This window comes from Poecilia formosa, unplaced genomic scaffold (assembly GCF_000485575.1).
Source record: "Poecilia formosa unplaced genomic scaffold, Poecilia_formosa-5.1.2 Scaffold218, whole genome shotgun sequence".
Classification (NCBI taxonomy): Eukaryota; Metazoa; Chordata; class Actinopteri; order Cyprinodontiformes; family Poeciliidae; genus Poecilia; species Poecilia formosa.
The window spans coordinates 473017-491432 of NW_006800157.1; the positions used below are offsets into that span (position 1 = coordinate 473017).

The window sequence follows — 18416 nt, forward strand, 5'->3', positions numbered from 1 at the left end:
ACACACACACACACACACACACACTTCACAGATATGCTCACACCAAATGCTAATAAAACAGAGACACGTTTACCTGAAGTGCAGGGATGACGCCTAAACGCCCCGGCTCAAAGGATTTTAGTGTTTCATGTGGAAATCAGGGATGATTTTAGAGGTTTGGTTGAGAAAATAAGAATAAACTGAAACATTTTAATTTATAAATGTTTATGGACAATCACACTGCTACTGTTAGTGACTGATAATGACGAAGCACCTTGATAAAACAGTCCTGAACAGAGAGGTAAACGCAATAAACCCACAGTGATTGCCCAGGTTGATGGTCTAAAATACCTTTAGTCCAATTAAGATAAAAAAATAAAACTTTTAGTAGAAATAGTGTGAACATAATTAAACACTTGACTCTAACCAAGTTTTATCAGATTTTTTTAGCTATTTTTTACCCATTTAATGTTTGTTGCTTCATTGGTCAATGGTCATAATGGTCAAATTGATCAGCAAAGCACATTGTTACTGTCAATATAAAATCAATAATCGTCCCTCCAGGAACGTATGATGTTGTAATCACAACTTCTAATCTGAATTCAATTATTATTCACAAGTTTTTCACAGGTTTGTTATCACAACGTTTTTGTTTCCAACCAATCACTGAAACTCGGCTGAATTTCGACCAATCACCTTCCAGCTTAACTTCCTGTTTCATGACGTTTAACCTGAAAGTTTAACCTGAAATATGAAAGCATGTTTTGCTTTTGTTGCAAAAAAGCATTTTGAGATGATTTGTAACACAGTGTAAATATTTATGTTAACTTGAATGATCGATAAAGATTCTTCTTTTGAACTTTAAAAACTCCTCAGGATATTTTGTTTAAATTAAAGGTGCCACTTCAAGAAGGTACCTAAAACATTATTTTAAACTGAATATTAACGGTTCGATTCCTTAAGCTTATGTGCAGCAATTCCTACTTTTTATAAGACCAGATAATGGCAGAATTAGAGCTTAAAAGAGTTGCAGCTTTTTGAAAATCAGTCATTTTAGGCCACAACAATCAAAAAACATCCCAACATCTTGGGGAGACTGATAAATATTATTTTAGACTATTTAATCAATTTATTATTAGCTGCTTTTTTGTACAAAACCTCGTGTCTTTCTTGAAGATGTATTCCTTTCTGCAGCTGTAAAAAATAAAAATCAATAATAATCTCAGATATTATAGCAACTCCGTTTGATTCTCATCTACCTTCAGCGCTCAGTCTGGGGTTTCTCCCATTGAGCTAAATTTCTCCAGTTGAATTTCAACCAGACCCATCAAAGAAAAAGAAGGAGAAGTGAAATTGAAGACACTGAATTTTTAAAAATGAAACGTAATTTTCCAGTAGTTGTAGTTTGACGATGGTGGAAGTGAACGAAGTTATTGAGTTCATGTTGGTCACACTTCCAAATACTGAGCAAATAAAATCAGAGCCAGAGGAATGCTTAAGACATTTAATTGCTGGCAAAGACGTCGTTTGATTGGTCACTTCTGGCTTCCCAGTGGGAGATGATTGTTCATGTCTGGTAACCTTCACAGCGTAGATTTCTTCACAATCAATACAAACGTCACAGCCAAACGTTTGCAATTTGGCAAAATTAAAACTTCAAATTCAAATTCAAAAAATACTTAATTGATCCCAAAGTAAAATTAAACTTCTCAGCAAGAAATTGGAGTTTGTTCTAAGTCAATACTTCCTTAATTTTGATGAAAAGGTCCCACTTATAACATGGGAAAAATGTCTCGCTTAATCTGCACTTTTTCATCCAAACTAAGTATTTATTGACTTAAAACAAACTCTTATATTATGCTGAAAAGTTAGTTTTAATCAGAGGTGGGCAAAGCAGCCAAAAATTTAATTCAAGTAAGAGAAGCTCTACATCAACATATGTTAACTCTAGTAAAAGTAAAAAGTAGTCGTCCAAGAAATTACTCAAGAATTTAAAAAGTATTTGATAAAAAGTTCACACAAGAAGTGAGTAACTGGTCAAATTATCCATCATTTAACATTTAAAAATTACATATTCAGAAGGACCAAAATATAAAGTTAGGTGGACATTTTGGTATTTTAAGGACAAAAATGACAATAATTCATATGAGTAACAGAAAATAACAAAATCAGGCAAAAGAAAACATTTCCAAATCAGTTTCTTTCAATAAAAAAACTGATGAAACTTTAACAAAAACCGCAGGCGTGTGGTAAATGTTTGGTTAAAACATGTTTCTTTTTCACACAGTGGGTAGAAAATCCAGAAATTTCACTCAAGCGTAAAAATACTTCATAATACAACTACTCAAGTAAATGTAACTCAGCTTGTAAGTCAGTTTTGTCTTATTCCAAGCGTACCAGGATATTTGCTCTAGAACTCAACCAAAATACTTGGTACATTTTTTGTTTTTACAGTGTAGAAATGATGGCAGCCAAAAGTCTGAGAAACCGTCTTCAGGTGATGAGATGTTCTACAGCTACGGACTGGCGATAGGTGAGCTTTTATCCAACCATCTCGTCTGAGTCGACACTTTCTTTTTTGCTCACGTTTCCCCCAGTCATCTCTTTCCCTTCCTCCTCCACTATCTGTTAATTTGCTCCCCATCGCTCTCTCTTTGAACCTCTCCTTTAGCCCCTGCAGCCCCAGCCAATTACCCACTGTTTGTCCACCCGTTTTCAATAAAAACACCGCTTCCCTCCCTCTATTCCTTCCCCTGCTTCACTCCTTTTTTATTTCCTTCCTCCCTTCGTCTACCCCTCTCTCTTCCGTCCACTCCTCCCGCGCCCCCTTCGTTCTCTTTTTTCATTTTTAATTAACTTCTTTTGTAAGTTAGAGGCGACCCCCCTCTCCGTTCCTTCAACATGCCTCTTGCACTCCCACACTCGCCTCGCCGCCGTTCTCACAAACACACACTCGTTAGTGTGGGGCCGCGGCGCACAAAACGCACATGTAAATGGAGGTTAAACATGCTATTTACATATCAATTACAGCCAGACACCGAATCAATGATTAATGCGATCTTAGATTAGCGCAGAGCCGCTGTCTGCGGGCGTTTCGCTGCTGTGTCCAACCAGTTTGAGATTTCGTAAATTTGATTAAGATTTGAAGGGTTTATATTCAAAGCTAATGGATTTTGATTACTTTCGGTCCTTGAATCACTGACTTGTGTCAGCTGGTATCATTTAGGGATAAACTCAGTGTTTCTCTGCTGTCTGACTGGAAGCTGGTGTGTCAAACGTGAAGATTTTACACACCAGATTAAGATTTAGTCAAACCAAGGGCGTTAAAAAACGATGCTTTCAAGAACAGCTTTAAAAATAAATAAATATGAATGTTTTTACTTAAATAAACAAAAATGACCCAAATAGCTTTTATCCAACATTATCCAGGCCTGAATCAGTTTGATGAAAATCACAAATGAAGATAAGTGACAAAGTCCTCTTAAAATGCATTTAATTATTTTCTTCAGACACTCCAGGAATAACAAAGTGGCCATAACCGGTTATGGCCACTTTGGCGGCCAGATGTTTGAATATTTATCAAATTATGCATAAACTGAGATCATCTACTGTTATTACCTATGAATATTCTTCATAAATATACTTTTCAATGGTCATTTCTAAAACCCTGCAGTTCAGTTATGCTTAATTTTAAGCTCTTGGTAATAAATAAAATTAACAGTTTAAAACACCTAAACTTCAGACCTAAATTATTTTAAAGCCTTTTTTGTCCTAAATGGTAGAAATTAACCAGGGTTTTGTTTTCTAAATGTTTTTATACTAATTGACGTGACATCTTAATGGGAAAGTGGCTTTTTTACATTAAATTGTTGCACCATTGGTTTTAGCGGAAGTTAGCATTCAAGCTAACTGCTACATGCTCTAGAAAAATAATTATTTTTAGTGTTTCAGTCATGAATTAGAATATTTTAGTTAAATAATAGGTTACACAGGGTGTTTATAAGATAAAATATGATTTAAAAAATGCTAATTTTAAGTGTTTTCAGCTTTTATCAGGTCAGCTATGTCTAACCTAGCTAACCTTAGCTAAGTCTTTATGAGACGGACATCAAATCTATATTCAATGTTCAGAATAGATTTAAAATCAATCAGTTAATAAAATGGAGCAACTATTTAGCAAATAAACTTTTGTGTTTATATTTATGGTTATTTGAACCTCCAAGCTTGTAAAACAGGTTAGCTAGGTAAAACCACTAGCTAGCAGTCAGAGTTAGCTTCTTACATCTGCCTGTAAATATTTACATTAACACATAATTAAAGCAACCCTTCAATCAATATGACTGAGCAAAATAAAAAATATTTTAAATTATTAAAAGTAGATCTTTTTTTAGTAATTTATTTTTAGATTTGAAATCAATCAATAAATCAAAAGGTTTCTATAATTTAATCAATGATTTGTGCTTCTGTTTATGGTCATTTGAACCTCCATGCTAGTAAAAATCATTAGCTAGGTAACACAGCTAGCTGGCTAGCTGCTACAGGTAGCTTCTTATGTCTGCTTGTAAAAATTACAAGATTAAAGCAACACTTAAATCATTATGATTTAGCAAAATAGAAAATATGAATATTTGGCAAACAATTTGTAAAAAGCAAGTATTTTGACTTCTTTTTTCAATTGGAAATTAAATTATCTGCACAATGTAACATCTATTTTTTTTAAATACAGTTTGATCAGCCTGCTAGCCAAACTTACAACTGAAACATTGTTTGTAAAAATAAAGCTGAAAGCAGACTGCCAATTAGCAGAAAAAATAGTCAAATGAAAACATTTAAAGTTAACACAACAGAACCACACATTTCCTATATAAACCGGCCTGAGCCATAATTAAAAAAACACAGTTAATGAATGAACAGTTTGGGTCTTTATGAGTGACTGCTCTGTGTTTCACTGTGCTTTCATGTTACAGTATGTGGTTTTATTGGCTTCACTGTGCTTTTATGTTAGGTTGCAGTATGTGACTTTACTGGCTTTACCTGTGGTTTAATTTCACTTTATTATCCTCCTGCAGGGAATTTATGCGTTATGTTTTTACTTTGATTCTTTACAACTCACACACAGGTGTGTTTTTTTTAAACATCTTGTCAAAGTGGAGCCGTACTGTAGCGTAATTTCACTTAGAATAAACATTTTTTCCACACAGACTCATGTGACACTAATATGTCAAGCATGTAGAGAAATAGCAGGAACAGAAATAAGAAAGAGAAATAAAAAGACTCCGAAATGTTGCACAAACTGGGGCCAGTTGTATTGACACAAGCAGGGACACCCACCAAACAAACACACACACTCACACACGCAGCATGAAGGGTTTTTTGACAGTGAAGTATGTATTGTTGCATTGTTTCCTTTGAGTAGAAAATTACAGTGGGCCGTATCGCTTCAATGACAAGCTATCAAAACGACAGCATGTCTGCCAGCGCGCACACAAACAGCAGCATTCAGTGGGAAATCACATATATGGGCGAGTTAAGATGCAAATACACTTACACACAGATGTACCATGCGGCTGCTGAATGACAAGCTCATGGCTAAAAAAGCAACGTCTTCACATATTCACACGAGGAACCCTTCCTGCTGCTGACGACTGACAAAACAACAGGGAGGGCTTTACTGGCTGCAAAAAAAATATAAAAAAATGTAAATATAAGGACAGAACAAGTCATTTTTATGCTAATGCGCAGGTGTGGGTAAAGTTTAGTAAGTCGGAATGACATTTTAAAATACCATTCCTGATTCTGGCATGGCAACGTTGAGGAAGAGCGTAAATGTTAACTTCAAAAGCGGAGCGTTTCAAGGGCTCATTGTGCCTCATAATAGGACCACAGAGAGATTTGGGCTTTTAAAGTGAAAGGACGAGGCTTAGCCAACCAGAGTGAAGATCATCTACGGAGAAGACAATGGGGGATATAAAACAGACAACTGTTGACCAAAACTAGCTCTTTATGTTGGCTTGGGGCTGAAGGGGGGAAAGTCCCAGCCCGTCATTCAGGGGGAGTTTGGCTGCAGTGCGGACAGGTCACCACCGTCAGAGCGCCCACACACCACGAACAAAGGAGCAACTCAACATCATCACTGAATCAACAGTCGTGTTTCTGGACTGGGAAGCGGACCAGCTATCAGTTCACCGCCGCGAGTTTCCGTCCCAAAGGTTGGAAGTCCTTCGAATGAGATGCAAGAGAAAGAGGCAAAGTTTACTGCAGGTGTTTGGAGCACAGATGGTTCAACCGGATGAAAGAAAACTCAGATGGTACTAAACCTTTCCAATCATTTAGGCCGCTCAGAACAGTTTAAACCTTTTAGACTGAGGATCCCTTAACCCATTAACTCTCGCAGTCCACATAACTTTAAACTGCACTATTTTCTTCTGCACTATTCAATACGAAATGATCCACCCAGTTCTATCCATTGTGTTTGCAGATTAAATCACTTTAAATAAAAGCAACAGCAGCAGACGTGTGTGTGAGCAGAGCGTTAAAGTGGTAAAAACGAAGAACAGTTCTCCCCAGCTGAGACTCGTTCACAGCTTAGAGCCGTTTAGTTCATCTGTCCAGAAAGTCCAGTTTGTTTGGGGAGGAGCGATCAAACTCTTTTACATTTCTGTTTACATTTCGTGAAGAAGGACGCTGTGCTCGTGTCCTTTTTGAACGTTTTTGTGTCATTTCCTTCAGTGGCTCTTGGTGAAGCGCCCCCGCAGGTGAGAAGGGGAACAGCAAAAGAGGACTGGGTGATTTTTACATATTTGCGAAGGTAGATTGGATCGATGGATCAGATCGGTTTCACATGCAGCCAATCGTCGAATTAATGCAGATCAGGGCTGATTTATCAATGAACTCAATCTTCCACCACTGAATTCAAAGATGTGAATTTTATCAATAAAACAAGAAGCAATTATTCCGTCACAGCAACTAAACTTCATAATGTAGATATAATCACTGCAAACTGATTTCAGAGACAGTTTGTGATCCATCGTCTAAGTAGGAGAAACAGATCTAGTCACAAAAAGTTTGAGTTTATTTCACAGCGCTTATGAAAATGAATTGTAATGAATTCACGGAGAAAGTTTGAAGCATGTATTTCTTAAAATGCTGTTTGTAATTTTTATTACAATACAAACAGTTTAAAACCATAAAGCTTCACACTGAAGGAAGGTTTTATTCCCCAAGTATTACATCTCAACCGTGACGTTTTTCAAGAATAACTTTCTCATTTCTTTGTTTATGCTTCAGTAATCTAGTCAAACCACAGAGGGGCAAATAACGGCTCCAGAAAACCACTCTCCTTCCTGGAAAAGGTTCCTGCAGTGGAAAACAAAGTCATCCACTGTGTCAAAACTAAAATGTTGGAAACCAGTTTTTCTAATCCAGTACAGCAGTCCAACACCGAACACATTTGAGGCGTTGTGGTTTGTACCCAGCCACAAACGTGCGTTGTCAATATTCAAAGTAAAGAGAAACTTCACTGATTTTAACAGCATAATTTTAGTTTCGGGTCTACTGACTTAGATTTCCCAGATTCAGGTGAAGACTTCAAGTCTTGATGAGAGAAATCTGTAATTTTCATGACTAACTTGTCAAATCCCGATCTGCACTTGGCGGAGAGTGTTTGTTATAACTTCATTTTCTTGTCCCGAATCTTTTTATACGTAAACAAAAGAAGAAACAACAGAAGTTTGGAAAGTTGGCAGTCGACTGAAGCGCTAACATGTTTGTTTGCTCACACACACACACACACACACACTTATCCAAACTGATGAGAACTCCTTCCTCCATAAACGTCTCAGTCGGTTTAACCACTGTTATTATTCTAATCATGATGACATGTTTCTAAATGGATTATTATACGTTTGCATTAATAACAAGCTGTCTGGGAAGGATTTTTGACGCGCGGGGTGGTGATGAGCGCACACACACCCAGGCACACACACACACACACACCTACACGCACACACACACACACACCTACACACTCTCTGAAAACCAGGCGCTTTCTTAAAAACTGAAAAATGGAGAATGTTTTGAAGGAAAAGCGTCTTAAACCCGTTACGAGGCAGAACACTTGTAGGCTTCCTGACATGTTCCTGCACTCCTAATTACAAATTACAAAGTTTTAAGTGATAATTTGGTGAAGTTGCTGGTGGGCGACACACACGTGGATGTGCATGTATGCTCTTGTCATGTTTTTAATTGATTTCTGCTATAATTATGTTTGTAATAACACACTGACAAACAGACACTCTGCCTCTCTCAGAGTGGATGATAATTACGTTTTCTTCCTGTTTTTATTAATAACATGTTGTCTGTTGGGGGAGAGCACACACACATCACCCGTCATCCCCTCGCTGCCCTCTCTTTACCCTCTCTCAACTCTTCTTCTCTGCTCTCCTTTCATCTCCTCCTTCGCCTCTGACCTCCTCGCTCTCCTCCTCCTCGCTGCCTCTCTCTTTGATATCGCGGCTCACGGACGCCGCTCGCCGTAAACTGTAAATCTGTCGCCCGCTTTTCTTTTTCTTTCCGCTCTTAAAACGCGCGCGCGCGCACCTCTGACAAGCTGTCACAATAAATAGAGATAAGACCAGGTGGAGGGAGGAAGGGAGGAGTAAATGACAAGAAGATTGAATAAAAAACAGAACGGAGAGGAGGAAGAGATAAAACGAGCAGAACGGGGGAAGAAAGAGGGAAGAAATGGGATTAAACTCGGCGAGAAGAGGAGGTGAGAGGAAGAGTTGAGATATGACGGAGGGAGGAGGCGGGATAGAGAGATTACCAGGTGAACGAGAGGAAAAGCTGTTGCGACACTCCCTAATGCAATTTCTAAACCAATCTGCTAAGTGCACCTAAGAGACTGTGTGTTTGTGTGCTGAAGTGTGTGCTCACAGGAATCTAATAATCTTGTTGCAGACAACAACCCATCCTCCTTCATCTTTCACCTACTCCAAGCCTTCATCTCTCCCTGCTGCCTGGACTGCTTCCTCTACAAACCAGACACATCTGGGGAGGGAAGAAAGACGTTTCCAGCAGCTGTTCACGCCAAACTGGAGCCGTTTTACTGGGGAAGATGGAGGTTTGTAAAAACAGGTTTAAAAAGTGTTCAAATCAGCGTTAAACTTTTGGTTCTCACAGTTTTTGGTACATGAAAAACTCTAATGACTAAATATGTAAGCTTGTTTTTCAAATGGTGCGACGGTTTTTTAAATACTTTTTTAAATATTTGAAGGAAATGCAGCTGAAATTCATCAGCGCAAAGCTACTTGACATCCTATTGGCTGTTGCCTGAAAAGCAACCAATCCAATAGCGCCATTCATTTTCCTCGTCTCTGATTGGCTGCAGCTCTAAGGGGAATAAGGAAGACTTCAGATATCCTGCAGAAGTGCCAAGACGGTTTCCACTGTGCGTATTGATGCATATTGAGCTATATTTGGTGATTTTAGATATTTACTCCCTAATCTACACGAAACCCCTCAAAAAATACACATATTCTTTGTGATAAGTGTGTATCAAAACATTATTTTCTGGGCAGTAAGATTTATTTTAGTTATATAACTAAATTTAGTTATATAACTAAATTTAGTTATTTAGTTATAACTAAATTTATAACTAAATAAATTTAGTTATAAATTTATTTAGAACAGATTTAATTAGTTATAAATTTATTTAGAACAGATCTCCAGATTTGGAGAAATGAACAACGTTTCTCTTTACGCTGATGATTAACTGCTATTTATTTAAAACCGCCAAAACTTTGCAACCGTTTCTACTGTCGTTTCTTGCCCACGTTTCTGGGTATAAATTTGGACATCGGTGATTTTAGACCCCCTCGTTCTCCTCAACATCTCCTCAGTAACATCTTCTTGCTTTATGAAAAGTTTCAGACGCATTTCATTCATTAAAACGCCGTCGTTTGGACTAACCAGGCATAAAGAGCCTCACCAGTCGGTCTAATCTTTTGCTGTTCCAAACCAGAAGGCTAAAAACATTGAAGATTATTAACTCAAGACCAAAACATCTTATTATCAGTTTATATGAAAATTAAGATTATTTACTGATATTTTGCTGGTGGATGTGCTTGAAATTGAGTATAGCGATTATCAGGACAACATTACTTTGTTCCTGTGCCTAATAAATGAACCTAATAATTATCTCTGCTGGGGTTACCATGCAGCTGAGACTCTGCCCTGTAGCTGCCCAGATGTTGGCTGCAATAAATAATTTAGATGTTGGCTCAACTAAAAAAGAAAGATGAAGAAACCAAAAAGAAGCTGAGAATGCGCATTTTCTGTTTTTTTTTCACGCAAACAAAGAGCAGTTTCAGTTGCTGAAAACTTGCAGACTGAAACAGCCTTTGTGAAACACTATCTATTTCCAACACACACACACACACACACACTGACCTGCCTCTCCCCTCGCAGCAACGAAGAGGATCGGTTCTTTTCCATGGTGACAGAGGGTCATATTTCTTGCTTTGATCTTCACCTCTCCCTCTGTGATCCTTCACTCTCCTCTGTTTTCATACAGAAAACAGAGACAAGGGGGAGAGAGAGAGCATCTTTGCTGCGTCTCTCGCCCCGGCTGGTCGGTAGGACGGTAACTGAAGCATGAAACCACTTTTTCGGCCCCTGAGACACGCAGGCACACACACTCAGCCACCAGGTTGCAGGAAGGCAAACTGTGAAAAACATTAAACTGAACACAAGATGTGAAAAAGCTGCTCACTTTACACCAGACATGTTAGTGATAACCCAGGATGAGCCGAGCGCGATTTAAAGAGACAGATTCAAACAACGAGTTGAAGCAAAAGCTTTTAAAAGGAAGAGAAGAAAGAATCTGGAGTAAATGTTAAGTTTTCCATCTAAACACTTTTTAACAGTTCTTACATCTATGCTTTTAAAGTAAAAGTCGTAATTATAGTAGTACTGTGCAACTTTAGTATTTATTGATCATAACCGAACACTACGGAAGAAAAAGTCAAGTAAAATCTGAACTTTTTAGACAATTAATATATAAACATTTTTTTATCCCATGAAATTACACACTATATAATAATAATATTTTTTGGGCACCCACTTAATTCTTATAATATTACGGCTTCATTTTTGTTGTCTTACAACTTTATTCTCGTATTATTAAAAAATGTTCTCATTGTGTTACGACTTCATTCTCATAATATTTACCATTTTAGTAGAATCATAACTTTATTCTCAAAGTATTACAACTTCATTCACATTGCAACTTAATTCTCAAATTATTAAAACTTTAGTCTAATATTATAACTTTATTATCATGTTATTACCACTTTATTCTTGTATTATTACAAATTTAGTCTAATATAACTATTATGTTATTACCACTTTATTCTTGTATTATTACGACCTTAGTCTTGTATTATAATTTTATTCTCATCACTTCAAAAACAAAATTCTCTTGGTCTGGCCCTAATACTTGCCTGAGTTGCTTTAGCCAATCAAATCACGCCGTTTTGATCACATGACATCAGGGCATTGGGTTGGGCCAGAGGTGCCCAACCCAACGCTAACTAGCTAACTAATTTAGCTAGTTAGCATCTCAGAACAATAGCGTCTTCAGATGTGAGTAGCGTTCTAGTCGTCATCAGCTCAGTCAAACATTTCACCCACTTAATACTCAAATGTCCGTCAAGAAGTCCCTGCTGTTCTGATGAAATTATCTTTGCTTACTTATCTTCATTAGCCATGCTAACCAGCTAACTGCTAAGAGCTAACACTGGCCTAGCGCAACGTACTGGTGTCGCATGTTCAAAGGAGCGTGATTTGATTTGCTAAAAGCCAATCAGTTTTAGTTTGGGTTACCAGAAGGTCGTCATTTGCACGCTAAGCTTTGCAGGTGAACCTGAAGTAAAAAACAAAGTTAATAAACTCGATGTATCTGATTCTACTGAGACTAGATTTCTACCTTAAAACACAAACAAGGACTTCGTTACACTAGGTAGAAAACTGCTTCATTAACTGACAATCGTTTTCAAGATAATCCCCAACTTTAGCTGCTTCAGAAACGACCCGAGGCGATCCGACCGGCCGGCTGCTGGCCGCCAACACACTCCGTCACACTGCGGCGGGGTGACCTCGGCTCCCCGCCGGCCAGCGCTTTAACCTTTATCAATTAACCAGCAGCACAAAGCGGAGCTGAAACCAGACACACGGACAGAAACGACGCGCACGAACCCCGGCGAGACACACAAAACCAAGCGCACACATGTAACCAGAGCCGGAGTGACAACTGATAGCTCTGTTTGTGCTTTCTAGATTGTCTCTCACACACACACCTCGACAAGCAGGCACAACAACTGACCACATTTCAGCCCGTGTGTGTTTTCACAAACCACTGTGTTCCATTAAAAAAACTTAATGCTCCATGCAAAAGAATGAAGAACAGCACAACGACGGAAAGAGTTCACGCTGCGCGTGTGTGGAGCTTCTTCTGCAACGCTTCAACAAACCAAAACGACTTCTCTCCCCCCTGAGCTACAGACAATACAACCTCCATCATCGGTGTGGGTGTGTGTGCACCGCTGTGATGGCTGTGTGTGTGTGTGTGTGGGCTCTAACAGCCTGTCGTGATAAGGAGAGCCCAGAATAACACTCCGACATCAGCAACCCTCCCTCCTGTCACTCACTATCGATTCTTCCTCTCACACACACCCGGACACACACAGAAAACCAAAGAGGTGACAAGGAAGCAGAAAACACTCCGTCGCTCTCGCTCAGATCAAAAGCGGCGCGTCCTTCAATTAAAAGCTACGTGAATACGGGCCAAACTTTAAATCGGGGTTGCAACACTTATCATACTTCAACTTCAGAACATTTGACTTCAAATTTACACGATTTTATTATATTTTTTAAACATAAAGAACAAACTTTATGTACAGTATCAATCATTCAGAGTCGAATGTCAGGAAAAGTCGTTGGTCTGACTGGTTTATGGTCCAAATCACAAGTTTCAGAGAAAGTCTGTCTATGCTTTATAGAAAAGTTTGTCTAAAAAACAAACTTTTCTCGTCTTCTGGCCAGGCAGAAGTTTTTCAAGTTTTGCCCATTCAGAATCAGAGAAACACATTTAATAAACTTCTGACATGTTTAAATCTGCCTTTAGAATCGTCACATCCAGCTTAACGGTGTTTGGCACCACCCAGATGGAGAAATTCAACGTTCTTTAATATAAATGTAGCTCAGTTAAGCTATTAAGTTCTATTTTTCACCTTCTAAGATGAGTGGGATTTTGTTTGTAAGTAATTTATTAATTTTGATCAATCAAAGATCAACTTGAAAATCAAGCTAAATACTTTATAGCAGAAAGGGGCCGTGTTTGTGATAGTTTATTTGATCTTTTAGACAGCATAACATGGCGTACAGTCTGGATAAATTACTTTATTCACATGTTTTTTGTTCTTTGTCATAAATTTCCATCATTTTAAAGCTTTACCAGGAAATCTGTCATATTTTCCAATAAAACTGCTCCAATCATTATTGTTAGGGATAAAAAATATAAACATAAATCATCTTGCTCCTGCTGATTGATTTAAACTGTGATCGTTGCAGGATCTAAGGCCTTGTTGTGTCTCTGCAACAGCTCTGAGCGTTCACACCACTGCAGGAGGCCACAACAAAATTAGCCCAACAGACTCCATCCAACGTCTGCGTTATATTTATTCAGTTCATTTTGATTTGTGACTTTAAAATCATAATTGATTCAATTAAACCAGATTAGTGGCTAATTGAAAATTCTTGTGAATTTGTAAACCAAATTGCCCCAATGTATCACTGTTCAGACGTTACTTATGAAACATAATCAGCTTCATTGAACATCTTTCTGCACACAAAGCCACAAAAAGCATCGGACAATTCCTGTTATATTGTTTATCTGGCAGGAGTTTGGTTACCTGGTAGAAAATAAAGACGACAGAGAAGATAAATGATTTATATCCACTGTAATTCAAATTCAAAAAAACGTTATTGATCCCAAAGGAAAATTAAATAAGAAGAGAGTAAGAAGACATAAAGTCACTGAATCTTGCATTAAGTTAAAGCGCTAATAGGGTAGCTAATTTCTCATTTAGCATTTTTGCTAACTTTGAAAAACATTGAGCACGCTTTGCGTCCTCGGATTAATTCTAATTTACTGATTTGTTTTCATTTGAATAGTTTAACATACATGTTCAAATTTTGGTTATCAACTCTTAATTTTTCTTCACGATAAACATTTACATTCATGCTTTTATTCTGAAGTGGGTGAATTCTGTTTACACAGCAGTTCCACTTACTCTCCTCGCGTTTATTCTATACCCAGCATGCATTGCTCCACAGTAAAGTTTAAAATCTATCGATGTCCAGCGCGCTTTCTGACCACTAAATTAGCAACAGCATTAGCATTAATCCACAAATATAAAACTGAAACTATGAGTGAAAGGTTTGTTCCAAAGCATCACTTCCTGAAGCTTTAACATGCGGATAGAAGTGCAGTAACAAATTTGACCCTGTTGAGGGCGACATAACGTGTTGAAGTTAGCGTTTTAGCATTAGCTTCTGCTAAATTCCATGTTATGTAGCTCATTAGCGTTAGCAGATCTAATGTTCAGGTTTAGTGCTTTACAGTTAACGCAACTAACTTTTAAGCTAGCAGTGCTGACTTCTAATCCACAACTTTATATAAATGTCAAACTAAAGAAATATTTCATCACATTTTAAGAAATCTGAACTGTGTTTTGTTGTTCTTAGTTCAGTCTCACTCAAAGATCCACGAAGGCTGAAGTTCTAAAACTTTTAGATGCTTCAACACATCAGATTTAAGTAACTAAGTCATTAACATGACGTGGTAGAACTGGATTTCCCAATTATTCAGACTCCTACAAACCCATAAATGTTAAAAAGTGAAGAAAAATAAATCAGCAGACTTAATAAAGCCACTGAGATGACATCATCAGCTTTAAACTGCTCTCCTAATGTTTGGTTTCTCAACAAGACGTGTGGGAATGTTGTTTTTAACGGCACAAATTTCTCACTTTCCCCCGTTCTCCCGCCCCGGTGACGCGGCGGATCCTTAATAATCCCGCATCGAAACCACTTCAAATTAAAAGGAAACAAAACACAGGTCAACGAAAACCGTCGTCGGGGAGCACAAGTGGATTTAGGAGGTAATCGTGTTTACGCACACAGAAACACAAACACTCGCATGGATTACAGAGGAGATGAAGTATGTTGGAGCACAGCGGGAGTTTTCTTTCTCTTCGTTTGTGTGTGTTATTATTTAATTTCTCCGCTTTTCTTTTCCCAGAGCTTTAAAGAGGGCAAAACGGAGGAGGAGGAGGAAGAGGAGGAGGAGGAAGAGGAGGCATTAGAAGAATGTCAATATGATTGGAGGAAGAGGAGTGTGTGTTCGCTGCGCGTTCAGCAACAATAGCTCTCCAGCCGTGTTGTTCCATGTGCATTCACATGATCCATTATTACCTCTGACATGTACCGCTGGGCGAGCGAGGGAGAGAGAGGGAGACAGAGAGAGAGAGAGAAATGACTGAGAGGAATAAAGAAGAGACAGAGATGCACCTGTGATTGTGTAAGTCAGCAGAAGACAAAAATGACAACATTCAATCCTTTATAAACTGCAGGACAGTGTGTGTGTGTGTGTGTGTGTGTGTGTGTGTCTGAAAGTAGAGGTCACACACCAAGGATCCACAGCAACGCAACTCGGTCAATTATTAGCCGAAAACCGTTCGTCTGTCGTCTGCAACAACTAAAAAAGCCCAACTGGGACCAAAACCAGAGTTCCCAACAAAAGGAGAAATTCCCAGGACTTTCCAGGACGATTCCAGGATGATTCCAGGATTACAGTGGAGCCTCAATGTTTTACATCTGATTTGTTTTATCAGGGAGGAAGAAAAGGAAGAATCCGCAGAGCATTTCTAAAAGGTTCTCCAGATTTGAATGAAGGAAGGAAGAAAAAGATAGAAAAATAAGGTTTGAGGGAAGGATGGACAAAAGAAAGGAAGGAAGGATAGAATGTTAAAATATGATGAAAGAAGAACTAAAAGATAGAAATGAAGGAAATATGGAAGAATGGAAGAAAGAAGTAAAACAAAAAGAAATGCAGAAGGAATAAAAGGAAGAATTAAAAAAGAAAAGAAAGGAAGGATTGAAGGAAGGACTAAAGAAATAAAGAAAAAGAAAGACAGGAAAAATAGAAAGATAGAGGAAACACTAAAGAAAGAATGGTGAAGAAAGGATGAAGGAAGGATTGGGTGAAGGATGGAAAAACAGCTGAAAGAAAGAAAATCTGAATCAAGGAATAACTGATAGGAGGAAACGCTGACTGAAGCAACAAAGTACTGAAGGATGAAAGGAAGGAGATAAAGTTCCTTCCCTTTTCTCTTCCATAACTGGAACAAATATCCATCAAACTTCTCAGGAACTCTGAAGCGTTTCCACAGAGGAACGGTCTTCAGGTCGCTGCTTCATGTTTCTGATCCAAACGGCTGAATCTCCATGGCAGCAGGTGGCCCTGTTCTGCTGATGACCCGTTTATTTAAATTATGTCTTTGTTAAAGCAGAGAAACACCTGAAACCTGCAGAAATCCGGTCCCTCCAGAACCAGAACCGCCCACAGACTCCATGATTAAACCGCTGACCAGGGGAGGAACCCAGAAGTTACTCCAGTGAGAGTAAAAAAGTATTTGGTAAAAACTCTGAGTAACTGATCAGACTATCAATCATTTAATATTTAAAAACTATATAATCAGACAAACCAAACTATAACGCCAGGCGGATAAAAATTACAATAATTCATATAAGTAATTAAAAAAATAACAAAAACAGGTAAAAGAAAATTTAGCAAATCAGTTTCTCTCAATAAAAAACTTCAGAAACTTTAACAAAACCTGCAGGTGAGTCTGTGTCTGGTGAAATTCTGGTTAAAACATGTTTGTTTTCATTCAGTGGGTAGAAAATGCAGACATTTTACTCAAGTAAGAGCAGAAATACTTCATAATACAATTACCCAAGTAAAAGTAAAAAGTACAGTGTAGTAAAAGTATTGATAAAAGTACATTGTCTTGCAAAAACTCAAGTAAATGTAACTGAGTAAATGTAACTAGTTACTACCCAACTCTGCACATTACACTTTGAAGATTTCTCTCCAATATCTCAAACATGCATGACAATAAGCAACCAATCAAATTAAAAATCAGTGAAAATAAACCCAAAACGTTTCTCCCACATGTCTCCGCCCGCCTCGACGTTTCGACTGCTTCCTTTCCAGAGACGGAGCGACGGAAATATCCTGCTCCGGTGTAAAAATAAAGCCTGTTATCAGTTCTGTTAACACAAACAGAGTCCTCTGCACGCTCCAAAAGCGACTCCTCTGCATCCTGCTGCCAAAAACACGCTCTGCTAATTAGCTCTGTTCCTCACAGCTGACACAGAAAAACACCAAATCTGGAGAATTCGACAAATTAAAAACACTTTTAGCACCGATTGCAGGAAGACGGAAACAAAGATTTTGCTCTTTTCAACAGGAGATTTCAGAACAAACTGCAAAAAAAACCCAAAACACTGGTTATCATCAGAACAGAGGCTGTGGCGTGTGTTCGCACACTGACTCACTCCAATGCTGCATTTCTGAGAAAACATCAACATTTTATTTGTTTTAGACATGAAAACCGTTTCTGACACTCACAGCCAGAGATAAAGTCTCCAAACTGCACGTCGTTTGCTTTCTGTGGTTCTACAAAAAGAAACAAATTTGATTATTTTCCTTCTTCCTTCAACGTCTCACACGACCAGCTGCAAAGTTAATCTAGAACTAAAGACACAGATTCGCTGTTCTCTTTGAGGTTACGAGATGTCTTCTTTTTTCTAACGAGAGGCAGACATGGCTGACCGAATCTCCATGTGATTTTTACTAAAAACAAAAAAAGTGTTTTTGAAAGCATGTTGTTGGTTGATGTGTTTATAGACTGAAAACAGTGGAAGTTTGTACCTTTAATGCATTTAATTAACACTGGAAAAATGTGATTGTTTTTAGTGTTTCACCTGCTGATTACCAAAGAAATCAACACAAAAATGACAGATTCTAAGCTGTTTTTTAAAAATAATCTTCACAAACTTTACTTAAATATCTCATTTATTAAAGATAAACAATGTATTAAATGATATAATTACCTACAGAAACATCACAAATTATATAAAAATCTGTACTCAGATTTCAAGTCCCAAATGAGCAAAATGGTTTTTTTAACAGCTTCTTTTCCAAACGTATAACTCAAACCTGAACTGAATTACTCTAAAAAACTATAAAAAGACTTTTATAGTGACAGTTTGGACTCTTTTACACATTTACTCTGCAGTAAAAACAACAA

At 37.9% G+C, this 18416-nt stretch overlaps 1 protein-coding gene across 1 annotated transcript in view; it reads right to left on the reverse strand.

Annotated features, from left to right (window-relative positions):
- dachb (dachshund b) overlaps positions 1–18416 on the reverse strand; it is a 93566-nt gene that overhangs the window by 72989 nt on the left and 2161 nt on the right. The window lies entirely within an intron of this gene.